At 39.0% G+C, this 27667-nt stretch overlaps 1 protein-coding gene across 1 annotated transcript in view; it reads right to left on the bottom strand.

The window, feature by feature from the left end:
* LOC111145934 (von Willebrand factor C domain containing protein 2 like) overlaps positions 1–27667 on the bottom strand; it is a 151489-nt gene that overhangs the window by 64399 nt on the left and 59423 nt on the right. The gene's annotated exons all lie outside the window — the stretch shown is intronic.

Raw genomic sequence — 27667 nt, 5'->3', positions numbered from 1 at the left:
TATGTATAATATTTCCATGTATATTATTAAAGCAAAAGAGGCAGGTAGCTAGGTATGAACATAGGTTCATCTACTTCCCCACACTCTTTGCTATCCTTTGCCTTCACCCCACTATCCCCAAGAGATTTGGAGATTTTTAAAAAAATCTCCAAAATCTAATGTTGTAGATGGGAAATTTGATCATTTAAAACAAGCTTACTGGAATATGGGTCTATGGGAACATTCTTTATCCCTTTTCCTGCCCTCTCCCTCTGACCATTCTTCTTATATGTTGGCTTTTTCTGTTGTTGTTTTTCCTTTTGGTGATTGGGAATGCCATTGAATTTAATACAGTGACAGAACATGACCTACAAAAAAGGATAATGTTATAAGATAGTTAAAATTTTCTTACTGACATTTTCTATTGTAACTCACATGCCAATTAATTTCTTAATTCATTAGCAATGTAACAGAAGAAAAGACTTTGAAAACACTGTGTGGATGTCTTTTAATTACAGCTAATTAAATACTGTGGAAGGACCTGATTATACCTTTGAGTATTTCTTAGTCTGAAAAAGAGAAAAGGAAAAAAAAAAAAGGCCTCGTAGTCATGAATACATTGGACAAAAGCTGAATTCAACAACTCTTATAAAAAACAAAAACTGCAAAAAAAGGAACAAATTATAGAGTAGCACTGGGGGAGTATTCTCTAAATATGTGTGCAGATTCTCTGTGGAGGCTTATGCACCACTGTTTGTTTTGGTTATTAGGCAGAATCTCAAGTAATCCCAAGTAGAAATCACACTGCTTCTGGAAATGAAGAGCAGTGCCAGTGGGTAAACAGTTTCAGGGCAGACCGAAGCAATACTCCCTGAAGTTAGGAATGGATTTTTCCAGATGGCCACTGTGCATATGGCTGGGGGTACTGTGGTAGCCAAAATAGGAAACGGGAACATGATTCTTTCCAATTAAATCAACACTGTCCTTGAGAAAAGAAATTTCACAGAACATGTCCAGGGGGATGTGGGCAGACAAGAAATAGCATTCAAGTCCATCAAGACATCTTTAATTTAAATAATTATAATATCTTTTTAAATGTTCAGACCAGTCAAATTTATTTTGGGATTTTAGGCGAGCAGAGCAATGAACTAAATGATGTGCTAGAAATTCACAGCTCAAAATTGGACTTGTCTATCCTTTTTCATTCTGGAACATTGGGCGAGTTACTTAATCTCTCTCTGATTGTTTCCTCCTGTGTAAAATGGGAATCACATCCCCAGGCTGCCCAACAGGCTTGTTGTGAAGATAAAATAATGAATGTTATGAGGCACTTTGCAATCATGAAAAACTGGATTGCATTTCCTGGGACTTGGAGGGAATAACCAATAATTCCAGTTCATGCTGTGGAACTCATCATGGTTTCTCCTAGGGAAGATGTTACTATTTATAATGGGGTAAAGATTTCTAGCTTTGTTCAGGCCCTGCCCCCTGACAAATTCTTTGGTGGTTATTCAATTCATCTTAATTAAAGAATAATTTGCTGCCCTGTGCGTAATCAGCTTGGCTAGAAACTGGCTTTTTGGCTGGGCAATCTGGTTGAATTTCTTAATAAATTTCAGCTCCCCCAAAGACCGCACACATATGCAGCTGTTACATACCCTCTCATGACTGAGCAATCAGATGAAGACACTAAGTACTTATTATATGGAGAACAGCCTGGCTTTGAAAGGCTTTTGATTCATCCAATGGGTGCACGGGTGATAGTGGTTAGCTTCAACATCGTCATTTGAACCCAAATAATATCTTGTATTTTCTCTTTGACTTGTGCATCTTAATTTCACCCTTCTTTTAGGGAAATGAAAGCATCCTAATCTATTCAATATTAACAAGAGAATCAATCTACTTATTTTGAAACCTGCCTTTCTTTTTGTTTTGTTTTGTTTGGTGTTTTGATCATCTACCCAACTGGTCCTATTTGTACCCAGACTCTCCTACAGTTGGACTGGAAGGTCAGCTATTTTCAAGATTAACCTGATATGTCTTGTTTACCAGTGTGCAATTTAGTTGACTACCAAAAAATCGCTGAATCTGTGCTCTTGCCCTGCAGAATAACCTACACACAGACAGGAGAATTTCGAGGGAGTTCCAGGATGCTGCTGATTCTGGAGCCAATAGTTTCATAGTAGGCATATGCATGGAGTAGGAACAAATCATTTGGTACAGAAAAGATGTAACAGAAAGCAACATATATCTTATTTGTCCCATTCCTCAGCTCTGTTCCTTAGAGGCAAAACTTTCATTGTTTCTCCTTTTGTTGCTTCAGTTTTCCTCTAATTCAGTGTGTAGCAGAATTACCTAAATGATCATTAAGAATGCAGATTCCTGAGATTTATTCTAGCTTTGCTTAACAGAATCACTGCTATTGTGGCTGAGAAGACATAAAAGAAAAATCACAGGAAATTCTAATGCCTTCTAAATTTTGAGAACAATTCGCTTAACAAATCTTGGGCTACATTATGACCATCATGCGCTCTAGGCACTTTGGCCTTTATGGGTCTCTTCCTCCATTAAAAAAAAAAAAGTATTTAAAATTATATTTTATTACTACATTGGTATATAGATAAATATATTAATATTAAATATTAGTTTTTTTCAAACTAAGTACATTTTTTTTCCCTCTGATTTCGTGGAAATAATTTTTTTTTCTCATGGGCCCATAAAAGTATTGTGGATGTTAGGCACTGTTTCTCCTATAGCCCAGAATGAATCCAGGACTAATCAACATAGAGAATTGGCAATCTAATATTCAGAAAATTGAGGCCTTAAGCATATCATATCTTTGGCATACCATGATAAAATCCAAGTCAATACTTGTTGAGGTTCAGAAGATACAACTCTGCATGAAGATAATTTGCAGGTGGTTCTTATGTTCAGAGTTGGATGTGTAGCTACGAAAGCAGGCAGTGAGCTTTCAATGGACTTCTCAATACTAGCAAATGCAAAAGTGGGGAAAATACTGGGTCTCAACTTTGCTCAAGTATTACCATCCTATTTAGGTGACATGGACAAATATATATGGCAACTGCATACAAATAAAAGTCTACGAAATACTAGGCTATGGGAATAACAACACCTAGGGTCCAATGGCTAGAGTCTGGCAGAATTTCTCATTGGAAGCAGGAGAATGGGAGGGAAGAGAAAGGGACACTGAAACGCACAGTGTAGATGGAAGTTTATAATATGAAGCAGGAACAGTACACACAAGAACTTCTAAGAGAAAGCAAAGTATAGCCTTGTGTTGTACAAAACTAGAGGAGACCAGAACTGATAGAAGACCATAAAAATGACAATTTTAGATCACTGAGAAGACTAAGTATCATCTTAGAGTTTTGAAAAGGCAACTAGCAGCAAACAGTGCTCAAAAATGGTTATTACTCTTAATATTTACACTCACATTTGCCATTTACAAAGTGGCTTACATAATAATAGCTAATATTTATTGAGAACTTGCCAATATTTCAAGTTTACTGATAATACACACTGAAGCTGAGACTAGATAAGAGGGAAACTGTAAGGAGTACTATGGAAGAAATAACAGTATTTAATTGCTGTGGTTATTGATTGTTCTGTAACAAACCACTCCAAAAGGTAGCAATCTAAAACAACCATTATTTCATTTACTTGCTCCAGCATGCCACCTGGGCTGACTTAGCTGGGCGGTCCTTCTCATCTTGCTGGTGGTCATGCATGTGGTTGCTCTTAAGCAGGTGAGTCCATAGAAAGCTGGGCTTAACTGGAACTCTGGGACAGCTGGACCCCTCTTTCTCTGTATCTCTGTTTCACCTTCTTTCAAAGTAGCTTCTCCTTGTGGCCTTTCCAGAAGGGTAACTTAAGGCTTAGGTTTAAAGCTGAATCATTCTTTCTGTTCAGGAAGATTCATGGGGTGGTGGGTACCCCATGGTACCTCAATGATATTCCATGGGTGAGCATGAATTCTGAGAGGCATGATTATCCAGGGCCACCAGCGTTCCAGAACCACAAGTGCTGGGAAGAACTTCTTTCCCACACTTTCGGTTTCTTTCCAGTTGTTAGTGGCAGTGAAATACTCAGCTACTGGGGCAGTGGAGTGGCTTATCTGATTGTCAAGTCTGTGAAGAATGGCAGCGTGTTTGCCTTTGGGAGTGTGATTTTCCTGTAGAAGTCCATTGCTGGTAGGAAAGTCTGTATTATTTGAGATTCAGGATTAGCTACTGGCCAATAAACTTGAAATCATGCCCTCTAACTTGGTCTCCATGAGGAACGAGAATGATAGTTGGCTTCCATCTTCTACTGCATTATTTTAGGGAAGAGATGCTATTTATAGTTCTCCCTAGGGATTATAACAACCCGAGGAGATTACAAATGATGAGATACGTGTGGGAACTCAATAGAGGTGAAGCGTGAGTGATGAATACATTGAGGAAGGTGTTATATAACCTAGGGACAACAAATAATTGGCACAGTAATAAGATTTCAGACTCATATTTGGTTATGAAATGGAGGCTAATCATTTGTGTCCACTTCTTGTAATTGAAACCATGGTTACTTGGTTTCAGTGGTCTACTGTTATTCTCTTCTTATCCTTATATAACCCTGATCTCAAGGAGAGCCATGAATCAAGGTTAAAATATATTTCCTAATTTCCCTGCAAATAAAGAAGCCATATGAACCATTGACCAGTGACAGGTAAATAGAAGCTGTTAGGTGGACTTATGGGAAAGTTCCTTCTAAGCTGGCTGTAGGCGTAGGGGATAGCAAATTCAGATAGGAGCAGATTCAGAGAGAGGGTGATTATTTACCCTTCTGTTCTACTGGGAATGCTTAGTGCTATAGTGGCCATATTGGGACCATGAAGTAAACTTCAACACGAAATACATGCACTAAGAATGGAAAAGCAAAAAGATAGGAGGCTGGTCTCCTGGTGTATGGGGTTCTTGTACCAGTTGTCCATCATCTGCTCCCTGACTTGAGTTTACATGAGGGAAAGAAAATACCCTTTTTGTCAAAGATTTTTTTTTTAATGCTTCTGTTATTTTGCATTTGAACATAGTACTTAATTGACCATTCGATTGGAGAAGACAAAAGTATGTAGTTGATTTTTTTTGCAAGAAAGATGATGCCATGTAGGTGAAGAGTTATTCAGAATCATATGGGAGAAATTTCTTCTATGTGCATATGTTAGAGATTTCTCATATAAGATACAGGCATATCTCCTTTGGTGGTGCTTTGCTTTACTGCACTTTGAAGATACTGAGTTTCTTACGAATTGAAGGCCTGTGGCAGCCCTTTGTCGAACAAGTCTATTGGTGCCATTTTCCTGATAGCATTTGCTCACTTTGTGTCTCCGTGTCATGTTTTGATAATGCTTGTAATATTTCAGACTTTTTCATTATTATATTTGTTATGGTGATCTACGGGTGGATTAGTGATCAGTGATCTTTGCTGCTAGCATTGCAACACTTTTGGAGCACTCTGAACCATGCCCATTGGGACAGTGAACTAAATGTTGTATGTGATTGCTCTGCCAACCAGCCATTCCCCCATCTCTCCAGCCTTCTCGGGTCTCCCTATTCCCTGAGACATATGATATTAAAAAGAGACCAATTAATGACCCTACAATAACCTTTAAGTGTTGAAAGGAAGAGTTGCAAGTTTCTCATTTTAAGCAAAAAGCTAAAAATCGAAAACTCAGAGATAGTACTTTTAAGCAATAAGGCGTTTTTAATTAAGGTATGTACCCTTTTTAGACATAATGCTATTGCACACTTAATAGACTACAGTGTAGTGTGAATGTAATCTTTCATATGCACTGGGAAACCAAAAAATGAACCTGACTTGCTTTATTGAGGTATTGGCTTTGTTGTCGTGGTCTGAAACCGAAGCTGCGACATCTTTGAGGTTCGCCTGTACCCTCTTCCATCAGAGCATTAGACCTTAATTTTCTCTCACCTCTGCCTGATACCCTCTTCTTGTGAATATTCACACAGCACACAACCTCCCTGGAACAGGCATTTCTGCTCCAATGTTCACAGCTCAGTCAGGCCTGTTCTGATCCTTCCCTGTACACTTGTAGCTCTTATCATTTTCGCTAACCATACTCTGCTTCTTACTCTTGAGATTCTTTACTTTATTATTGTCTCCTCAGTGCTTCGGAGATGATCTCACACTTAGTCGTTGTTCAGTGAATATTTAACAATTAAATTAATAATGAATAAACATAAAACTAATGCATGCATGTTTGATTCTGAAGGTTTTCTGATAAAACTGCCCACAAATCAATGCATGTATAAAGACATGTGACTCAGAGCTCATTTTAGGTTGAGAACTTCAAATATACTGTCAAACTTTGGAATGGTGCTGTGGTTGTTAAAATAATGTGTCTCTTACAATTGGCCTGTGTAACTGGTTAGTGTTTAAGCTAGAAGGCAGTTTTTCAAACTTTGTTGATTTTTCCCCCTCAGTTTTATCTGAAAGAAATAGAATGGCGAGATATAAGCCTCAAAAGGCTCATGAAGGCATCATAAATCGTCTTTATGTTGACTTGGCCACATAGTCCCTAATTTTCTTGGGCTGAATATACTGTGTATCTCTTTAGTAAAAAAATGAGCACAAAGCAAAGGTTTGCATTCATGAGAAATACGTCTGTCACTGGATTTTGTTTTTTATATACACACCCCCAAACCCAGTGGCAGATACATATGCAATACACACATACAAATATGTACACATATGTATGCATAATATATATGTGTGTGTGTGTATATATGTGGACAATTTTCTTTTTAAATATCAGGAACATATTGGAAGATTCATGCACTAATTTATTTCAATAGCATAGTACTAATATAGCTCATTTTCAAAATTTAATAAAATCTGCCTGTCTTTCAAAATAGTCAGGCAGATATGCCAAGAAAAAGGAATAAATATAGAGATAAACCACAAGGTGATATCTGTTTTTCTCCCTGGGTGGGAAATTCTAGAAATGAGGTCTTTGAAGAATAGGTCTCTGGTACTCCACAGTGTGTTGTGGAAAAATGCACTTTGTTTCTTTACCCTCTGGATGTCACTTAGTGGCAGATTCCAGGGTCCAGCTGAGTTTTGCTGCATGTCCATGGTACACAGTGGTAGCTTGGAAGCAGCTGCCCAGAGCCTGCATTTCCCAGTACTTCCCAGGCCTCCAGGTAGTCTTACGTTTTGACCATGGGGATATGGGAAGAAGTGATGGCAGCCACTTCCCAGAGAGGCCCATAAACATTTTTTATGTTTTGTGTTTTATTCTGGGTAATCATCACCCTCTTTTCCTGGGTTGACCAGCTGGATTTTGACATGCGGGGTGATCTTGGGAAATATGTGTTGAAAAAGGCAGAGCCACTATAGTCTTAGTCACATAAAAGCTCCAGAGGAGAACTGCTTTCCCCACATGGCTATGAAGTTAAGCCACAGAGATTTCGACTTTTAATCTCTTTTAGCCTCTAGTACTTCCTCAACTAGTACCCCTGTGCTACAGCTTTAACAGAGGTTATGAAGCTACCATCTTTCTAGAAGTCTGACCCAGCAGAGAGCAGTAGTTCTCAGGCTTTGGAATCTTCTGGAGAGAGTTCGTGTGATAACAGATCTCCAGCCTTCACTCCCAGATTCTGATTCATTAGAGCTGGGCGGGGGCCCAGAAATAGGCATTTTAATTACCACTCCTGGTGATTTGGATGCACACTGGAGGAATACTGATAAAGAGTGGATGTGCAGAAGTGGCAGCTGGGATTCTGGGGTTGGTAACGGACAGTGGGAATTACTCAAGCCAGAGTATGAGCTGGACGCAAGTCAGAAGTAGGAAAATTGTCAAAGAAAAGTTCCAAATTGCAGCAGAGAGTACAGATAACCTAGGCATCTGTGACCCTGCCGTGCTTTCAAAAGGGATAAAAGCACAAAAATGGGCTATGAACACAGGGTGAACCCAAAAAGGAAGGTCTTGACATTTAGAGAAGGAGGCGAGGATAGTTTCAGTGTAAAGATTTGCAAACAGAAGCCCCTTAAGCTGGCAAAATACAATTGAAATAGACCACTCAGAGGAAGCAGTGGTTTTGAGGCCAACACCATGATCAACACCAATTGGCCTATCACAGAAGAACAATATGTGGAAAGGCAAGAGCTTAAAATGAATGTTTTTTTTTTCTTTCCAATACACTATCAAATAATGTTACAGGCCTAAATCCAAAGACTATTCTTGAATTGGATCTTTTCCAATGCTCTAAATTTAGCCAGCTGGGATTCTGTTATGAGCCTATTCAACCTTTTGAAATGTAGAATTTGCCTTTTAATGGGAAATCTGCATTTCACCTTAACATGGAACACTCTCTTTTCCCCTCAGAGAAATATGATCTTTTGGTGCTCTATAATTAGCACAATTAAAGGAAAGATTGTAGCAAGGTGTGAAAAGACCAAAATATACAAATCCGCACATGTAATACTGAGGACTGTAAAAATGTACCTTTATTCCTGGTTAACTACAGGCCATATCATGAATACTATTAGGCATTATTACCACCAAGTTTTCATTGAGAACCAAGTACTTGGTGAGAAGAGAATTTGAAAGAAGTGCACTTTTAGAATAAATGGGTGAGAAAGATATACTTTTTGCTTAAATGAAAACATCACTCCATTATTGAAGATGTAATTGGTCAGCAACGACTTTAAGCAACAGTATACAACTGCATAGGATTTCTCTTCAACCAGGCTTCCTTTGGGAAATCAAGTGCTCTAGTTAGAAACATCTTTGCTCTGTAGTAGAGAAATCAAACCCCAAAGTGGATGAAGCAGAATGGTGAACATGTTCTTAGAAATAGCCAATTAATTAAGGGTCTATCAACGCTCCAAAAGCTTGTGCTCTTGTGGATTGACAGGACCGGAGACCTAAGCATAGCTGATATTTGTAAAATAATACAGTACGGCTCCCAGGTGTCACGGTCTGTGTGAAGATGCCTGGTGTCTTGCGTAAATTTAAAACCAAGTCATGGAGAGGAAGATGTTTCATGTGCCTGCAGGCCTTCTAGTGCATCTTTCTTTTCAAATATGTGAGATACTCAGTTTGTGAAATATCTGAACTGACTTTGTTGGCTTTTTTGAAATATTACTTCCTATCATTTATATGTTCTGAAGGTCATGAGGATTTCAGAAACAGGTCATGCAGCTTTTCAAACTTGTATCCCTTATGTGTAAGATGATGGAGTTTGAATGTGAATGTTTTAGGTGCTTGCATTCTTTTTAGGAAAAATGGTCATGGCATTTTCAAGATTACCAAATATTTTGATGGAGGAAATTTGACATTCACAACAAGACCCATGTGGTAGATGGGGGAAATATATTGTTGGAAGTGTATTGGTTCTCATTTTACAGGTGAGGAAACTGAAACAAGAAGAGATTAGGTCATCTGAAAGGTTGTCCCACTAAACTAGCAGGGCAGTGAGGTGGTCTGGAGGGTGCTCCCAAATGCTGCTCAGCTGACTGAGCAAAACTGAGGTTTGAAAGAGCCCCTGGATTCACTGTCTTAGCAAATAAACAGAAAAATGAAAGCATTTGAACTAAGAAGTGTTTTTTGAGAAGCTACTCTGGCATTTTATTTTATTTAAGATTATTTATTTTAGAGAGAGAGAGTGGGGGGATGAGGAGGGGCAAGGGCAGGGGGAGAGAACCTCACTCCCCACTGTGCACGGAGCCCAAGGCAGGGCTTGATTCCATGACCCTGAGCTCATGACCTGAGCTGAAACCAGGAGTCAGACACTTAACTGACTGGGCCACCCAGGAGCCCCTGTTTCATTTTAGATGAAACAGCAATGTGAAAGCACAGTCCTTGCCTTCAAGAAGCTCACAGTTCTCTGAGGGAAATAAAGCAAATACTTATGGGACAGGCACTTAGCATCATGGCTGGCTCAGCATTAAAGTGGCAAATGGAGGTGGAAAAGCCATAGTGAGGGGTCAGCAAGTGACGGGGAGTAGGCATTGGCTCTTTGCCACTTAATTTAGCCTTTGCCACTTAATTTCTATAACTCTTGGTGTCTTCACAGTGGGAGGAAAGAATTGACAAAAACGCCCTCCTTAACCAGACTTCACTCAGGCTCCTGTGAACCTTCTTTTCAACTGGGCCTTGACCTTTGGACTTTTGTCCATTTCTCATCAAATTTCCCATTCCTCAATTCTCCCAGGTGCTATTTGGTCTGTGTTTAGCAAGAATCTTGTCGAGTTTAGCCAGAAATCCCCCATCACATTTCATGTTTCCCTCTAGTAATATTCCATTCACTGACCTCCTTCCCACCCCTTCCCCCCTTCATGCAACCTTAGAAATTCCCACCTGTCCATTTTGTATTTGGGATTGAAGCCAGTTCTATACTGATGTCTCTTTTCCTTTGGGAAATAGTTCCTGAATAGTATCTGTTTTTACTGCCATAACTACCATCAGGCTCTATTTGTTTCTCTTTAAGAAAGTATTAGCAGAATATTTCCTAATCCAGAGAATTACAAAGGCAGGTTAATATAAAAAAAGTAAAACATAAGAGAAACCATTAGACTAGTCATCACCATTAAGGTATGAGATATTTGGTTGTTTTTGAGAATTCTAGATAAACCAGACCACCTCAAAAGCACCAGCTAAAGAAGAGGATATATTAGACAATAGCTGAGAAATAACTAAAGGCCTTGAAAATCTAAGACTTGTTCTAGATAAAAACTTTATTTAATGGGAAAATGAGAGCAGTAGGGTATTTGTCACTTTTCCGGAAAGTTTTTCTGCTTGAAGTATGCCCTTGAAAGGAAAAACAAGAAGAAAACACCCAAGACACTGAATTAGAAACTCAAAAAAAAGTACCTAGTGCTATAAAAAACATAGTTGTATAACATTTCAAGGATGAATTTTAAGCACATTCAAGTCTTGAAGCAGACAACACCTGCTTAGTTTCTGATAAACTTTAATTTCTGATTTGACTTTAAGAACTTCTGGAGGAAGTGGCAAACAAAGCTGATCTGAACAGACTTTGAGACTCCAAGAAAAGCTGAGAGATATCCCCCCCAAATGGAAGAGACTCACACATGTGAGGCATTAAGGAAGACTGGCTCAGAAGAGGGTGAAGGTCAAAGTCATTCCTGATCCTCAAGTGAGAAATTCTTCAGCACCACACAGAGTAGAGTTTTATTGTTTGATTTGCTGCTGAAAAGCTTTTGGCAGTGTGGTTGGCAATGTTTATCTGTCTTAAGTCATCCTAACAGCCTTGTGCTTACTCTGCATAGGAAAGTAGTTTTCTTTGCTAAAAAAAAAGAAAAAAAAATTCAAACCAGAATAATTGAGAAGTACTTTATTTCATGTCTATGAGAATAAATTATAATATTTTATAACACTTAGGACTGGATAAATAATTGAAGGCATTGTAGCAAGAAACAAAGCCTTAGATAAGCAATTTACAGTATTCCCTGCTCATATGGGAATGAAGTTATGCTAACTAAGACTACTACAGTCTTATCATGCACTAATAAGGCTAATGGTAGATGCATTTAGCATAAAATATAATAGCTATAGCAAAAGAGACAGGACCTCTCCACTGATTTCCTTTTGAAATTTAGAAAATTAGGAATAAGGTTGTAGAATTTGGCTGTATGTTAGTTCTTTAGCTTATTTAGGAATTGGTGTACTAGACTGGTTGGTTCACTGTAGAGACAGAATGAAAGAAATGAATGACATGTGGTGAATAGATTAAAGGATAACCTCACTTCAGAAATATTTACAGGTAGGGTAGTAGATATATTTTGCTTGCTTATTTGTTTGTTTTCTGCCCAGCATCTTCTTGGGGAACAACTTCCATGTCATCTCTGTAACAATCGTATTCAGTCCAGGAGGCCCATGTGACCTTCTCACTCCTACCCCTTGCTCTCATACCTTAGATGGGCTGGTAATCAAGGCTTGATCTCAGAGTACTCTTTCTGATTTCAGAGGTGGACACATGACTAGAGCTGAACCAAATAGATCCTCCTTGGAAATTTTGCCAGAGCTATTAGGAAGATAGTTCCTTTTTTCCACTATGTTGCTAGGTTGGGATATGAAACTGCTAGTGAGGTCTTTGCCTCAAGAAATTGATGGGAGTAGGAAGTGTGCCTAAGAATAAAGGGAATAGAGAGGCAAGAAGGGCCAAAACACAGAAGGACAAAGACACAGAATCCTTAAGTTATTTCTGGGTCCCTGGGTCTAGCCATGCAGAAAACTACAACTATGCTTGGGTTTTTCAGTCCTGTGAGTTAATAGTTTTCCTTTGGCTATCATTAACTTGGAGTTGGGTTTTGTCATTTGCACAGAGGTGGCTGCCTAATTTTATGGTCTATGGGTTAATAGGAATAATACTGTTGAACTATTTATACTTACGTGAACCCTTCCTCTCAGAAGTCATTAAGTTCTTCACTGAGATACTCTTCTGACATGGCAAGATATTGTTACATCTTGTCTGGTTTTCTCACAGAGGCTAGCCTGATCTAACCTGAGCTAGTATAACTTTTAAAGTTAAACAGGTATGTGTGTGTGTGTGTGTGTGTGTGTATACCACTTTAGGAAAATAAGTTATGATAGATTTTAATATAGTCCTTAATGGTCTCCCTCTGACAATGAATAGCCATAGTTTGAACAGTAAAACAATTCTATTTCCCTTCCTCATCGACACAGTTTTGGCTTGGTGATTTGCTTTGACCAATAAAACGTGAGTGGAAGTGATGAGTCCCATGTATAAGCAGAGCCTGTAAGACCCATCAGTTTGTTCTGCCATTGTTTTCTCTCTCCTCTGCCAAGAAAAGCATACATCCCAGATAGGGAGTATTCCTTCAGCCTTGACTTCAGTGTGAAGAAATGATGAGAATCAGAGTCATAGCCAACTCACATCCAACATGTATGTGAGCAAGGAATTTGTTGTAAACTCCTGAGATGAGGGCTTTGATTGTTACAACAGCAAAACCTAATAAACACTGACTGATATATAAAGCATAGCAAGACTCAAAATTAGGGAAAAATGATTATTTAAAGTTAATAATTTATAGTACCTATGGGTGGCTTCTTTAAATTATAAGTTCCTTTGATGCACCATAATATTCAATTTACCAAAAAAAATTTACACAAGATAACTGAACACATTCACCACAAATTCCTCGATTTTCTTCCTTGGTTGTCTTTTCTGGGCTCTGGTTGTTCTGTATGTCTCACAGATACAGTACTCTATGGAACTGAACTGTTGATTTGGTAGAGCTCTTTGATGTATTGTTGTTCTAAGCTGACAGCTCCTCCCTCAGGAGCGCTGCCGACAAATGTCACGAGAGAAGGCACTTGTCACAGCAGCACCTCCTTTGTAATAGCCTTTTGTGGTCATGGTTGATGGACTGTGGAGTTCTTTGAACATCTGTTCCCCATTGTCACACATCACATTCTGAGTGCCATGCATACCTGATACCAGCCCCTGCCTCTGGGGATAGTCATCACATGCCCTCTTGCTGCCAAGAGGCTTCATGTTGCTTAGTAGGTCACCTCACGTCATAGTGCGCATCCCAGAACTACACACAGAAAGTCACTCTTTGACTTCTTCCTCTTTGATTTGTTCATCATGTTTAATTTTCTAAGATCAGCTGTCATAATGCTTACTTTTATCCCTCTGATATTATATTCCTGAAACACTAAAGTATTTTGAGTAATGCTACTCTTCCTTTCATATCTTTGATGAACACAATGTCAAATAAAAACAATAACTTTTTATCAGTTGCCAGATTTCTACAAGTTCAGCTATTGCATAATTGGGAGGGAACTAGAAAGTGAAGTTGAAATGCAAGAGGAAAAGAGGAGAAGGAATCCTGTGACATGCCTATTATGGGGCCAGAAAGTGTGGTCACTAAAAAGTAGATATCATTTTCCCTATTTCATACATATTGGAATAAAAAATCAGAAGGTTAAATAATGTGTCCAAGGTACCATAAGTAATGGAGCTAGGATTCCAACTTACTTTTATCTGACTCCAAAGTTCTTCTCTTTCTTCTATGTGATGTTGTTTCTTAGAATTAGGTGAGAAAGATCTCAGGGCATGAAGGGAAATTCATAATCTAGGGAATACTATTTCAGCTTCATAGTTAATGACAGAGCTGAGAAAATTTACTCAAATATTTTGAAGCATTCTGTGACTCTAAAATGGTTATCCCAAAGCCCATATTCTTTATTTTATTAAAGAAAAGCAGAGATATTTCTTTAATTCATGTCCTTCTCCTCTCAACATTTTGGCTTAGGATTCATCCTCTCCTGTTCCCTGGTGGAGAAGGTATCTTTTCTCCTGTCCCAGTTTAACTGGTTACTTCTGCTGTTCATCCTAAGTATCCTTATCCAGTCAGGCCAAAGAATCAAACATTACCCCTTTCTTTTGCATATTTAATTCTGCCCTACTTACTGTGTCCTTCAGTGGACAGGTAATATATTCAAGACTCTTGCATTTTTAAAAAAAAATCTCCCTCCCTCCCTCCCCAAACCACAGCCCTATCATTTGCCATGCTTTCACTGGCTAGATTTTTTCAAAAATTTGAGGTAAAATTCAGGTAACATAAAATTCACCATTTTAACCATTTAAAGTGTACAATTCAGTGGCTTCTAGTGCATTTATAAGTTTGCTCTGTCTTTACCACTGATTACAGAACATTTTCATTCCCCTAAAAAGAAACCCCTACCTTTAAGTGGTTATTCTTTGTCCCCACCCATCCCCCACATGGCAACAGCTAGCCCGCTCTCTGTATGGATTTACGTATTCTGAAATTTCATAGGAATGAAATCATGCAACATATGGCCTTTGTATTTGACTTCTTTCACTTAGCATCATGTTTATGAGATTTGTCCTCATCACTATGGAGCAGCTTTTAAAAGTATATGGTTTAGAGGCACTTGGATGGCTCAGTTGGTTAAGGGTCAGATTCTTGATTTCAGCTCAGGTCATGACCTCTGGGTTGTGGGATCAAGTCCTCTGTGGGCTGTAAGCTCAGCAGGGACTCTGCTTGAGATTTTTCTCTCTCCCCCACAAAATAAATAAGTCTTAAAGCATGCAATCTATTGGCATTGATTCCAACTCTTGACCCTTATTCCCTCTATTTTTGACTACCCTCTATGCATCATTCAAGTGCTTGGGCCCTTCTACTTTTTGAGCCTCTTGCTTTCCTGGGCATCACATGTACTTGAAGTTCTTCTTTTGTAAGTTTCTTTGCAGATTCCTCTTCTTCCGTCTGGCACTTACATAGTGCCATAGGGAAATACAGCTGGGGCGTATTTCCTTTAATATACTTCTAATGAGTCTCAGTAGTAGTTACTCATTTGGTTGACTGCCCAGTCCTATTTCCTGCCCCTTTACCCACCCACCCCCAAGTCTCTCAGGCTTGATCCTCCTCCCTCCTTCATCCATATAATATAATGAGACTCCTAGCAGCCAGTATCTTGTGACATGATTGGCTCAATTGAACGGTCATGGTAGGGATATGATCTACAGAGAACCAATCAGAAAGCATTCCTAGAAATTTGTAATTGGAAACAAACCAAAAAAGATTTATATTTAGTCTTTTTTCATGTGCCTACCTGAAGCACATGAAGCTGGTAGCTATCAGAGGTCATGTTTTTACCATATGGCTTGAGAAACCAAGAAGGAGAGAAGATGTAAGAAGAGTGATTCTTTACAAGCCCAGGTCTGCTCCTGGAGCTTGGCTGCATCTATGCCCTAGGGATCCAACTAATCTTTTCCCAAATATATCATCAGCTCAAGATTTACTCTATATTCATTTGCCTCTGAAAGTTCCATTCAGCTATTTGTGGCAGAAACTGGATGGATAAAGGCTGTTTCTTCTTCTCAGATACACAGCTAAACTACTCTCAGCAGCCTTTAACCCTAATAATCCCGTAAATTCTGGGATTAGGTCTTGTGACTAAAGGTGATATATTACCTCTGGGATTAGGTACTTAAGATTAGGTATGTTTTCTTCACTTTTTCTCTTTTCCCATCTAATGTGGGACACTGACGAGGTGACCTTGAAACCACTCTTTGAAGATGGAAGGCCCTAAATGATTTTATGGAACAGATCATCCTCCATCCCAAGACCAACTAAACAAGAGGTATATTTTTTATGGTGTTTGGCCTCTCAGATTTGGCAGGTTTTGTTATGAGAATTGTAATAATATTCTTTGCCCTGACTAATGTTCTGTCTCACAGGCATTCTAATTCAATATGCTCAAACCCACAGGTATAATCTTCCCTTTCCCTCCAGTGCTTCTTATCTTAATGGTTCTGTGTTAAGTAGAAGCCAGTCTTCCCTCCTGAGTTTCTCCTTTACTCTGACATGACTACCACACTTACAAAATGTCTGATACCAGATGTATAGGGTTTTCCCCTATCAGGCAGTTCCCTGCGATACCAGCCAAGTATATTGCGTATAATATAACTCAATTCAGACTATATATCTAGACATTATATCAGATACCCCAGGATAAAGGGTCAGTCCCATAAGACTCCTTCCACCCTTTAGATGCCAGTCTCAAGTCTAGGTGATCACTTTTTCTTCTGACCAATTAGCTATAAACGTGAGAGTCATAGACCACCTCCTCAGGTTCAATTAATTTGCTAGAACAGCTCGCAGAACTCAGGGAAACATTTACTTTTGTTTATCAGTTTGTTACAAGATATGATAAAGGATACAGGTGAACAGCCAGATGAAGACATACATCAGGTGAGGTCTAGAAAGGTCCTGAATGCAGGAGCTTCTGTCACTGTGGAGTTGAGCATGTGTCACCTTCCAATACATGGTATGTTCACTAACCTGGAATCTCACTTAACTCCATGTCATGGGGATTTGATGGAGGCTTTTATTAATTCCATTTCCAGTTCCTTTCTCCTCTCTAGAAAAGTGAGACTGGGGCAGGGAATGGGGTGAGGCTGGTGTTGAAAATTCCAAGCTTCTAATCATGGCTTGGTCTTTTTGCAGACAGCCCCTATGCTGGAGCCCACCCAGAGTTGCCTCCTAGTACTCTTATTGCTTAGGAATTTTCAAGGGTTTTAAGAGCTTGGTATCAGGACTTGGGGTTATATATATATATATATATCTATATATATATATATATACACACACACACACACACACACACATATTTGTGTGTGTGTGTGTGTGTGTATATATATCTAGATATAGATATATATATATATTTCTGTTATCTCATAGGTTCTAAAGTCCATTAATCTAGAAATCTCAGCAGGGGAAGGTGCAGAGGGAGAGACTCCTCAAGCAGACCTGATGAGGGAGAAGATGTAGATTTAGGCAAGTAGAATCCATGGCCAAAAGGAGTAAAATTTACGATGTGGTGAGTCCCTGGAATAAGAGTAACAGACACCCATTTCAGAGGAGAGGAGTTTTAGTTTTGCTGAGAATAAATATACATAAGCATAGAGCTGTTACAACAGGGTGATCAACATTCCACTTTTCCAGTGAGACATGACAATTTGGATTATTAGAGGTTTTCTGTGTTTCTTCACTCCTCCACTGAATCTAAAGCCCCACTGGTTGAATTAAACTGGGTATTGCAGCACGGTTGCTTGGAACCAAAAGAAATCATGGTTTACAACACACCATGATTTGCCCTCTGCTTGCCTCTAGTTTTTTCTTCTAGTACTTCCATTCACATCCCATGTTTCAGTCGTGCTGGCTGTGCAGCATTCATGAATGCACTGTGCTCAGAGACTCTTGCATTTTTAAGTGTCTCCCTGTTTCATGGAAGGCCCCCTTGTCACTGGCTGATTTCTACCCCTTCTTTAAAACTCTGTTGAGGATGGATTTCCTGATGTCTTTCTTACATAGTTTGGATTGTATGTCTCTTCCCTCTGTTTCTGTGGCACATTGGTGTGCCTCTGTTTTATTGCTAATTTATCATGGTGGGATAATCATCTCTTCCCTTGTCTATCTCCTCTTGTAGGCTTGCAAGCCTCCTAAGGGCAACAGCTATGTCTTGCTCAACACTGTATGCCCAGCAACTGGACAGAGCCTGACACACAGTAGATGCTCAGTAATTAAAACAATAGGGGTGTTCACTATGTGACAGATTCAATACTTTCAGTTCTTTAAGCCAATGCTTGCCAATTAGTGGTAAAACGTAAAATTAAGATTATTAATTGTATGAGTTTGCTAGTGTGACCTAAACAGAATACCACAGACTGAATGGCTTAAACAACAGAAATTTATTTTCTCACAAATCTGGAATCTAGAAGTCTGAGGTCAAGGTGTGAGTGGGGCTGGTTTAAGGCCCGTCTTCCTGGCTCATAGATGTCTGTCTTTTCTCTCTGTCTGTAAGGGTCTTCCCTCTGTGTATATATGCTAATCTTCTCTTAGATGGACCACTTATAATGGATTAGGGCCCACCCTAATAATCTCATTTTAAATTAATTACCTCTTTAAAGAACGGTTATCTTCAAAGACAGCCACATTCTGTGTTTACTGTGGAGTCAGGACTCAACATATGAAGATACAATTCAGCCCATATCACTAAATCACCAAATTCGGTCAGTTATTTCCTTAGAAGGTCTGAGTTCTGGTTTAAGTTAAAGTGCAAAGCAGATTAAGAACAGAGCATGGGGGGCGCCTGGGTGGCTCAGTGGGTTAAGCCGCTGCCTTCGGCTCAGGTCATGATCCCAGGTCCTGGGTTCAAGCCCCACATCGGGCCTTCTGCTCAGCAGGGAGCCTGCTTCCTCCTCTCTCTCTGCCTGCCTCTCTGCCTACTTGTGATTTCTCTCTGTCAAATAAATAAATAAAATCTTTAAAAAAAAAAAAAGAACAGAGCATGGACAACGTAAAGCAGACCCAGGGATTACCCATAGAAATTGCCCTTGACAGTGAGGGGAACAATAAGTGAAAAACAAAGGCCCAAAATGGACATCCTCATGCAAACAAATGAATCTAGACACAGACTGTATAACCTTCACAGAAATTAACTCAAAATGGATCCCATTCCTAAATGTAAAATCAGAAAACTCCTAGAAGGTAACAGGAGAAAACCTAGATGACCTTCGGTATGGTAATGCCTTTAGATAAAACACCAAATACATGAAAATGAAAGAAATAATTGGTAAGCTAGATTTCGTTAAAATTAAAAAAGAAAAATAACAAACTTCTGGACTATGAAACACAATGTCAAGAGAATCAAAAGACAAGCCACGGACTGGGAGAAAATGTTTGCAAAACACACATCTGACAAAAGACTATTATGCAGAATCTACAAAGAACCTTTAAACTCAGCAATAAAAAAAAAAGTTGAAAATGGGTGAAAGATTTTGATAAAGATTTTCAGATGGCAAATAAGCATATGAAAAGATGTTCCACATCGTACGTCATCAGGGAAATGGAAATTAAAACAAGAATGAGGGGCGCCTGGGTGGCTCAGTGGGTTAAGCCGCTGCCTTCGGCTCAGGTCATGATCTCAGGGTCCTGGGATCGAGTCCCACATGGCTCTCTGCTCAGCAGGAAGCCTGCTTCCCTTCCTCTCTCTCTGCCTGCCTCTCTGATACTCTGTGATCTCTCTCTGTCAAATAAATAAATAAAATTAAAAAAAAAAACAAGAATGAAATAGCACTATACTCCTATTAAAATGACCAAAATCCCTAACCCTGACAGCACCACATAGTGACAAGGAGGTGAAACAACGGTAACTCTTATTCATTGCTGGATGGAGTGCGAAATGGTGTAGTCACTTTGGGACAGAGTTTGGCCATTTCTTTTAAAACTAAACCTATTCTTACTATACAACCCAGCAATCACATTCTTTGGTCTTTTTCCAAAGAAGGTGAAAATTTATGTTCATTTGAAAACCTTCATGTGGATGTTTATACTGGCTTTATTCATGATTGTCAAACTTGGAAGCAACGGAGATGTTCTTAATGAATGATAATGAAAGGTGAATGGATAACCTGTGGTACATCCGGACGATGGAATCTTATTTGGCACCAGAAAGAAATGAGCTCTCAAGTCCTGAAAAGATGTATAGAGGAAACTTAAATACATATAACGAAATCGAGGACACCAATCTGAAAGGCTGCATATGTATCATTCCAATTATATGACATTCTGGAAAAGGCATGGAGACAATAAAAAGTTCAGTGTTTGCTAGGGATTGAGAGTAGGGGTGGGATGAACAGGCAGAACACAGAGGATTTCTAGGGCAGTGCATATACTCTGTGTGATATTATAATGATGGGTATATATATTGTTATACATTTGTCTAAATCCATACAATGTATACCACCAAGAGGGAATTCTGAGGTTAAACTGGACTTTGGTGGATTATGATGTATTAGAGCAGGTTTATCCCTAGTAAATACTGGTGATTAATATTGATGAGTGATGATAATGGGAAGCATAGGGTGGATGGGATGGGAGGTATTACAGGAAATATTTATAATGTTGTAGACTTAAACTTGCTCTAAATAAGACTTTATAAAAAAACAAACCCCAGCTGTAGAAAGGCCCAGATTACAAAGTCTATGGGTAGCAACTATCAAGATTTCCTCTACGTTTCCAGTAGGGTTCTTGGCCCTGCCTCCCTCATCAGTGACTAATTTCTACTCATTGATGCAGAGATATGTAACCACCAGGACAGTAAGGGTGTTGTGCTGAGTAACTCTATGAAGCTGGCAGATAAACAAGTTAGTCTGCTTGGGGCAGAAGAAGAATTAAGGGAAGGTGGCAACCTGTCTCAGATCAATTTTCAACCTCCAGTCTCCCAAGATTTCTTGTTAAGAACATAGAATTATAAATAGCGGTAACTCATGTGCAGTGGTGCTAAGCGATAAATAAAGGATTCCAGGGTTGCAGGCTCTAACTCCTGCTTTGCCATTGATTCACTGCATGTGCCTCACTAAGCTACTTAACCTTTCTATGGCTCGGGGTCTGCTCTGTAAAAAATGATGGCATTGGTGACATTCCTCATCAGGTTGTGATAAATAAGCAATTTAAAGGGCTCTGAGTATATAATTATAGCTTAATACAGCAATGGCTATTTTCTGTTTATACACCCACAGCCTGCACAAATATATTACATGATATAGGAAGGGGGAAAAAAAAGACATCTTAGAATTTTTTCCAGATGAAATGATCAAATAACAAATTCATCAACTAGGGATTAGGGTCCATGACACCTGTACCTTTAATAATCTTTCTCTGAACTAACTCTTTCAGGCTTTATTATAGCTTTTAATATCTACCTGTGAAATTAAAATTTCCCTAGTTTTTATTTCTTTGTAAGTTACTTATTCATTTGAGAGAGAGTTGACTTTCCTGGGCACTGGAGAGAGAAAGATGAAGGAGACATGGTAGTCATCTTCAAGAAGAAACACAAGACCTGTTCCAGTCCTACCCTGAGTGTAGGTAGAGATATGGGTATGGTAGTGCTGGCACAAAGGAAGAAGAAAACTCATTTCCTAGAGAATGGGACAAGGGTGTGAATTTCAGTCTCTTGCCACATTTTTTTCAGTAGGATTCTTCTTTTCCCCCTTCTTTGGTGAGAATCATTGAGCTAAGAGAGTTTCATGTGTACTTTTTCATCTCTTACAGACACCCTATGTGTCTTTTTTTTAGCTTTTATTAGCTTTATTTTTATTTTATTAGCTTTATTTTTCAAATGAGGAAAACAGAGACTCAGAGAGGTTAAGTGATTTGTCTAAAGCCACCCAGCTAATGAATGGCAGAGCAAAATATCATATTCAGGCTTATCTCTTTTTACTACTGCATGTTATTTCTTCTCTAACAAGTTGTGTTTAAGGTACAGTGTTCTAAAGGTAGGGAATGTTCTTCATGTCTCAGCTTTAAACATCCCCTTAATCACTTTCATGATGATACATTTTTATGTTTATAAAAATACAGATGATCCAGGCAAAGGTTTTGTTTAAAAGTTCATTGTATGTTTGACATCGACATTACCCTGATACCAAGAGTTGTGAGAACACATAGCTTGCAAAGACCAAATGCAATTATGAAGAAATATAACACAGATGTTATCATATTGCTTCACTCTTTACTATGTCTTAGAAAATATTTTTCAAGGACATTTACATGCATGTGTTAGGAATAAATCCTGTTTTTGGGGGGCCATAAAAATCCATTGGTTTCTACTTGGTGCTGTATCTTAAGATAGAACCCATGCAATGGCCTAATTGAAACGTATGCTCTCACTGACTAAGCCTCCTAACAGGAGACCATTTACCATTGTTCTGTTGCATGAGGACTGCCTCTCCCTGGCTGGCCAGCTGGCGGTAAATATATGCCATTGTTTATAAGGGGAAATTGGGACAGCTGAAACTGAGCACAAGAGAATCACAAATGGCTAGAGTTTGGAGGGCTCTCAGAGAACATCTAGTTCAAAAGCTGTACATATTAAGGCAAGGCCCTGAAGTCTGGAGTGGTGAAGGGAGTTGGCCATTGTCACACAAGTAGGTAGTGACAGATCTCAGGAAGGAATTCAGATCATCTGAATCCTTCACTAGCATCCCTATAATGGAGAGAATAATGTCTCCCCCAAATTCTTATCTATCCAGAACTTCAGAATGTGACCTTATCTGAAAATAAGTTTTTTGCATATATAAGTTGCTAAAATGAGGTCACACTGTGTTGGACCCTAATGCAATGACTGATGTCCTCATTTATTTTTTTTTAAGATTTTATTTATTATTTATTTGAGAGGGAGAGGGAGAGAGAAGGAGAGAGAGCATGAGCAGGGGGAGGGGCAAAGGCAGAGGGAGAAGCAGACTCCCCACAGAGCAGGTTACCCCATGCAGGGCTGGGTACCAGGATCCTGAGACCATGCCTTGAGCTGAAGGCAGGTGCTTAACCGACTGAGCCACCCAGGCGCCCTGACTGGTGTCCTTATAAGAAGAGAAAACAGACACACAGACACATAAAGGAGAAGGCTATGGAGGCAGAGATTGAAGTGATGTATTTGTAAGTCAGGAAACACTAAGGATCACTGGTAACTACCAGGAGCTGGAAAAGGCCAAGGGAGAGTTCTGCCCCAGAGCCTTCAGAGGGAAGAGGGTTCTGCCAACACCTTGATTTCAGACTTGTGGTCTCCAGAACTGTGAGGGAAAAAAAAAATCTGTTATTTTAAGCCACCCAGTTTGTGGCATTTACTTATGGCAGCCCAAGGAAACTAATACAAGCTCTCTGCTTAACCATGGCTCCTCTTGGACATTCTTCTTATTAGATAAAGAGTTTCAAGTGTACTGCCAGTAGGGTAAGAGTTGTAATGGCAAATATGAAGGATAGCATTTTAATCTATAAACTGAACAGTTCTCCCACTCACACCTGACAAACAAGCTTATTGTTGTTTTTGTTTCAATTAACTATAAGTCACCTTAAATCTCATCATGGGAAGCAGTGATCTATTTCAATTGAATGTAAATATATTGCTGCTTGCTTTTATGCCCAACAGGAATAGAATGTGGAGAGACTACTTCCTAGGTGCCATGGGTCTTGAAATGTAGAACTGATAAGAGAGCATAGATTGTGGAGGTCAAGGAAAGAGAAATACTGATCTTCTGTGTACTAAATCCTCACAGAATTGACTGGCACCTTGCAATTGTCAAAATCACTTTTTTTTTTTCAGTTGCTCAGATTGTTTTGATTTTTATCATGCTCGTTGAAGGTAGAATTCTAATGGAGAAAAAAAATAGTTGAGCCATTAACTCAGATTACTGTATCATGGTTTATCAGAGTCAAAACTCATCTCCAGCTCTCCATCTATTTGCCTTTTCAGACACTGCAGCAGTAGCTGGGTACTCTTACTTAGTACTTCATCGGCAGCCACACAAGAGTAAGATAGGGTTGACAGGTCAGGCTCTGTGACCAGAAATGCCATTTTAGACTCAAGCTCTTGGGTTTTGCCTACATGACATGTAAACAACCAGCCAATTAAAGCTTCCACATTCAAGCTCCCGCTTTCTTACAATGGGGTTGCTGGAAGAGGGAGTGTGTATTGATTTCAAGCCCACCACTAAAATATTGCTGCTTGTGATTAAAGGGGAGAAAGAGGATGGGGTAGACGCTTTGTGGTCAGGAGTGGGCTGATAGACTGAACACAAGTACTTCTAATGAAAATGGTCTTTTGATAATTTTACTTGCCCCTTGATTGGATAGATGCTTCAAATCCAGGATAATAGATCTTGCGGGGGAGGGGAAAGGGTGGCAATCAAACTGGCCATCAGGTAGGTAAAATCAGTGTCAAATGAATATTTTTTATTTTACCTTATCTTATTTTTCTATCAGTTTGGAACAACATGCAGACATAGGTGTTGCTCCTGAGGGACAAAGAAGGAGAGAAACAAAAATCGTTGAGGTCAGTGAGGGAGAGGGTGTTTCATAACCTCAGCGAGGAGAGGTGAAGAAGATATGGAGTAGTATGTTTAGGAGGAAGCTGGTCTGCTTTTCACGGGGATCTTTTATTTAACTTTATTAGAAACTTTCCCCCATCTATGAGGTATTGAATGCAATTGGTGAGAATTGAGGAAGATGAAGGCCTAAGGTTTGAAGGGTTTTGTTAAGGTTATGAGTATACGGATTGTCCTTTTTGTCTGTCTTCCTTACTATTTCTGTTAGTTATTCTGCCATGTCTGGTATATCTGCATCACTTTTCTTATATTTTTGCCAATGTTTTGAGCATCAGTATCTCAGATCCTAACAGTATTTGTCCCTTTGGAATAAACTAAGAAGTTGGTTTGCTTTTACCCATATTTCTTCTGTACCCCATTTATTGTATTATCTTTCTTATGTTGAACATTTCCTCACCTTGTTAATCAAGAACATTTTCTTCTAAGTTATACTAGGACTGGTAAGAGATGTTAAGAGATCTTGCACAAACGTGGTAATGAGGCTTTACGTTACTTTTCTCTTCAAGAATCAAGTATTTCTGATGCCTTTTCGAGAAGGTGAACTTGATAGTCCCAATACTATTGTATACCAAAATTAGAATTCAATGTTTTCAATATTTGTAATAGAGTTTAATGTCAGAACTGTATTGCTTGTGTAAAATTTAAAAGCCAGCATCTCAAGGTATGTCAGATATCAAACCATTATGGGGGATGATTTTCGAATATACCATTATATCAGTTGTCTGTGGTAGCATAACAAAATACTCTAAAACTAAGTGGTTTAAAGGAGCAATGATTTGTTATTTCTCATGTTTGGTGGCAGTGGACGCTTCAGACTTCACTCCCAAGGCTTTGGTCAAATGTTAGCTCAGATGGTGCTGGAAAGTCTAAAAAGAGAGATATTTACCTGTCTGAGATCCTGGTGCTGACTATCACCTGGGCATTCTCTATGTGTTCTCAACACATTCACTAGTCTAACCAGGCTGCCCCATGTGTTGGTGGGAGTGAATGTAAGGATGAGCACAGAAGCTTGCAGGGTCTCTTAAGGCTCAGCCACAGAAGTCTTAAAGGATCACATCTGCTACATTCTACTGTCAAAGCAATTCACAAGATCAACTCATATTCAAAGAATAGAGAAATAGATTCCATCCTTACTCAGTGAGAGGATGAAAGTGCACAATTGCACAGAGGGAAGGCATTGGCGTTACTACTGTGCATCCCTAATATTGGTTTCTAAGCTGGCTCCTTCTTTGGGAGTTTGCATTGCTCTGTCCTTTTAGTCTTCTTCCCACTTGGCTGAGTACTCCATATTTGGTCTTAAGTTACAAGAGTAAATAAGTTGCTTTATCTTTCCGTGCCAGATGACTGCTAGTTGTCTTTTAAAATCCGTTCTTTCCTTCTCTGTCAGAAATAAATCCCGTGGGTTTTTATTTTTGTATTTTATTTTTTTCAGCTGGGCACATGGACCTCTGGGTCTCTGATCCTAAGAAATGCTATATAAGCTCTAGACTGATTTCTTCTAGATTTCTTGAATGTGAAAGACAGATACATTTCTAAATTGTCTCAGCACTGTTCCTTGGGCACTATTGCAGATTAACCTGAATTAACATATCCCCCTTTGTTTTATAATTAGAAAGCCATTCAGAATGTACTAAGCCCATCATCAAGTCCTCATCTCTTCCCCTTTTGATATCATATAGGGATGTAAACTTAATTACCTTCTTCCTTGCATTTAGTCAACCATAACTTAAAAAAATACCACCCCAAATCAGTGACTTATGGATTTTTCTAGTTTCATTAATTCAAGTCATCTCTTTTTATTAAGATAGAAAATCAGGAGGTAGTCATTATTTAAAATAATATTAACATGGAAAATATTTAATTGGATTTAATCTTACTATTTGCTCTATTTTCAGATTGTAAAAAAAATAGGAGTAGTCAATTCTTTGAGAAGGTAGCCTCTTCCATATATATATATGTAATCTTTTAAGATTTTATTTATTTATTTGAGAAAGAATGAGCAGGGGAAAGGAGCAGAGGCAGAGAGAGAAGCAGACTCCCCACTGAGCAGGGAGCCAAATGTGGGGCTCAATCCCAGGACCCTGAGATCATGACCTGAGCTGATGGCAGCTGCTTACCTGACTGAGCCTCCCAGGTGCCCCCAAAGGTGCTGTTTGGAGATATTGTTAAAGTAAATGGGCTTGAGTATTTTTTCCCACTGCATGGCTATGGGCTACATGATAAACTGAACCCATGTGAGATTGTCTTGGGTTCTGCCTAGTGTTACCTGGAGGATGAGGAGACCTCAGTGGAAACTGAAGTTTGGGAACAGGTGAAGGAGGTAAGCATGGGGGAAAGCACACAATAGTAGGACCACATCTTCTCACCCATTCCTGGCTTCCAGGCTGAAGCGAGGGAAGTGGAGATTTGGAATTAAATCAAGTTTAGAGTTTTGATTAATATCTTGGACTAGACATTTTCTTTAGAGAGTCGAGGCTATCTTTGTGATTTTAAGTGGTCAAAGCCCTTGATAAGTTTTTATCTAAGACCTAGGAAAGGTAACTTAGAGCAGAGAAATTTAAAGAGAGGGTAAGAGTCAAAAGTATAGTTGTGGTTGTTCATAATCTATGTTAGCCTTGACTGATAAACTACATACATGCAGAACAAGATGTGAAAAAGAAAATCAGTTTGAAAGAATTGTTTTTGAAACCTTTCAACAAAGAAAATGCCAGGACTTCATGAGAGAATTCTACCAAATATATAAAGAATTAACACTAATATTTGTCAAATTGTTCCAAGAGATTGAAGAGGAGGGAATACTTCCAAACTCATTTTGTGAGGCCAGCACTACCCTGATATCAAAGCCAGACAAAGACTCCAAAAGGACAGAAAACTACAGACCAATATCCTTAATGAACATACATTCCCAAAAATCTCAGCAAACTACTAGCAAGCTGCATTCATCAGCACATTAAAAGGATCATCTTACACCATGGCCAAGCGTGATTCACCCCTGGGATGGAAGGATGGTTCAACATATAAAAATCAATTAATGTAATATATCATAATGACTGAATAAAGGATAAAAATCACATGATCAAACCATCTCAATAATTAGAAGGTGGAGGAGGGACACCAAAGTATACTCCAAACTGAAAAGGCATTTTGAGACTGAAAAACAAAGCAATACCATTCACATAGAGTTATATTTAAGGTAACCTACTGAG

This window comes from Enhydra lutris, unplaced genomic scaffold, assembly GCF_002288905.1.
Source record: "Enhydra lutris kenyoni isolate GAN:26980312 unplaced genomic scaffold, ASM228890v2 scaffoldscaffold1, whole genome shotgun sequence".
Lineage (NCBI taxonomy): Eukaryota > Metazoa > Chordata > Mammalia > Carnivora > Mustelidae > Enhydra > Enhydra lutris.
The sequence above is the reverse complement of the archived record's forward strand: the minus strand, read 5'-3'. Positions and strand labels throughout refer to the sequence as shown.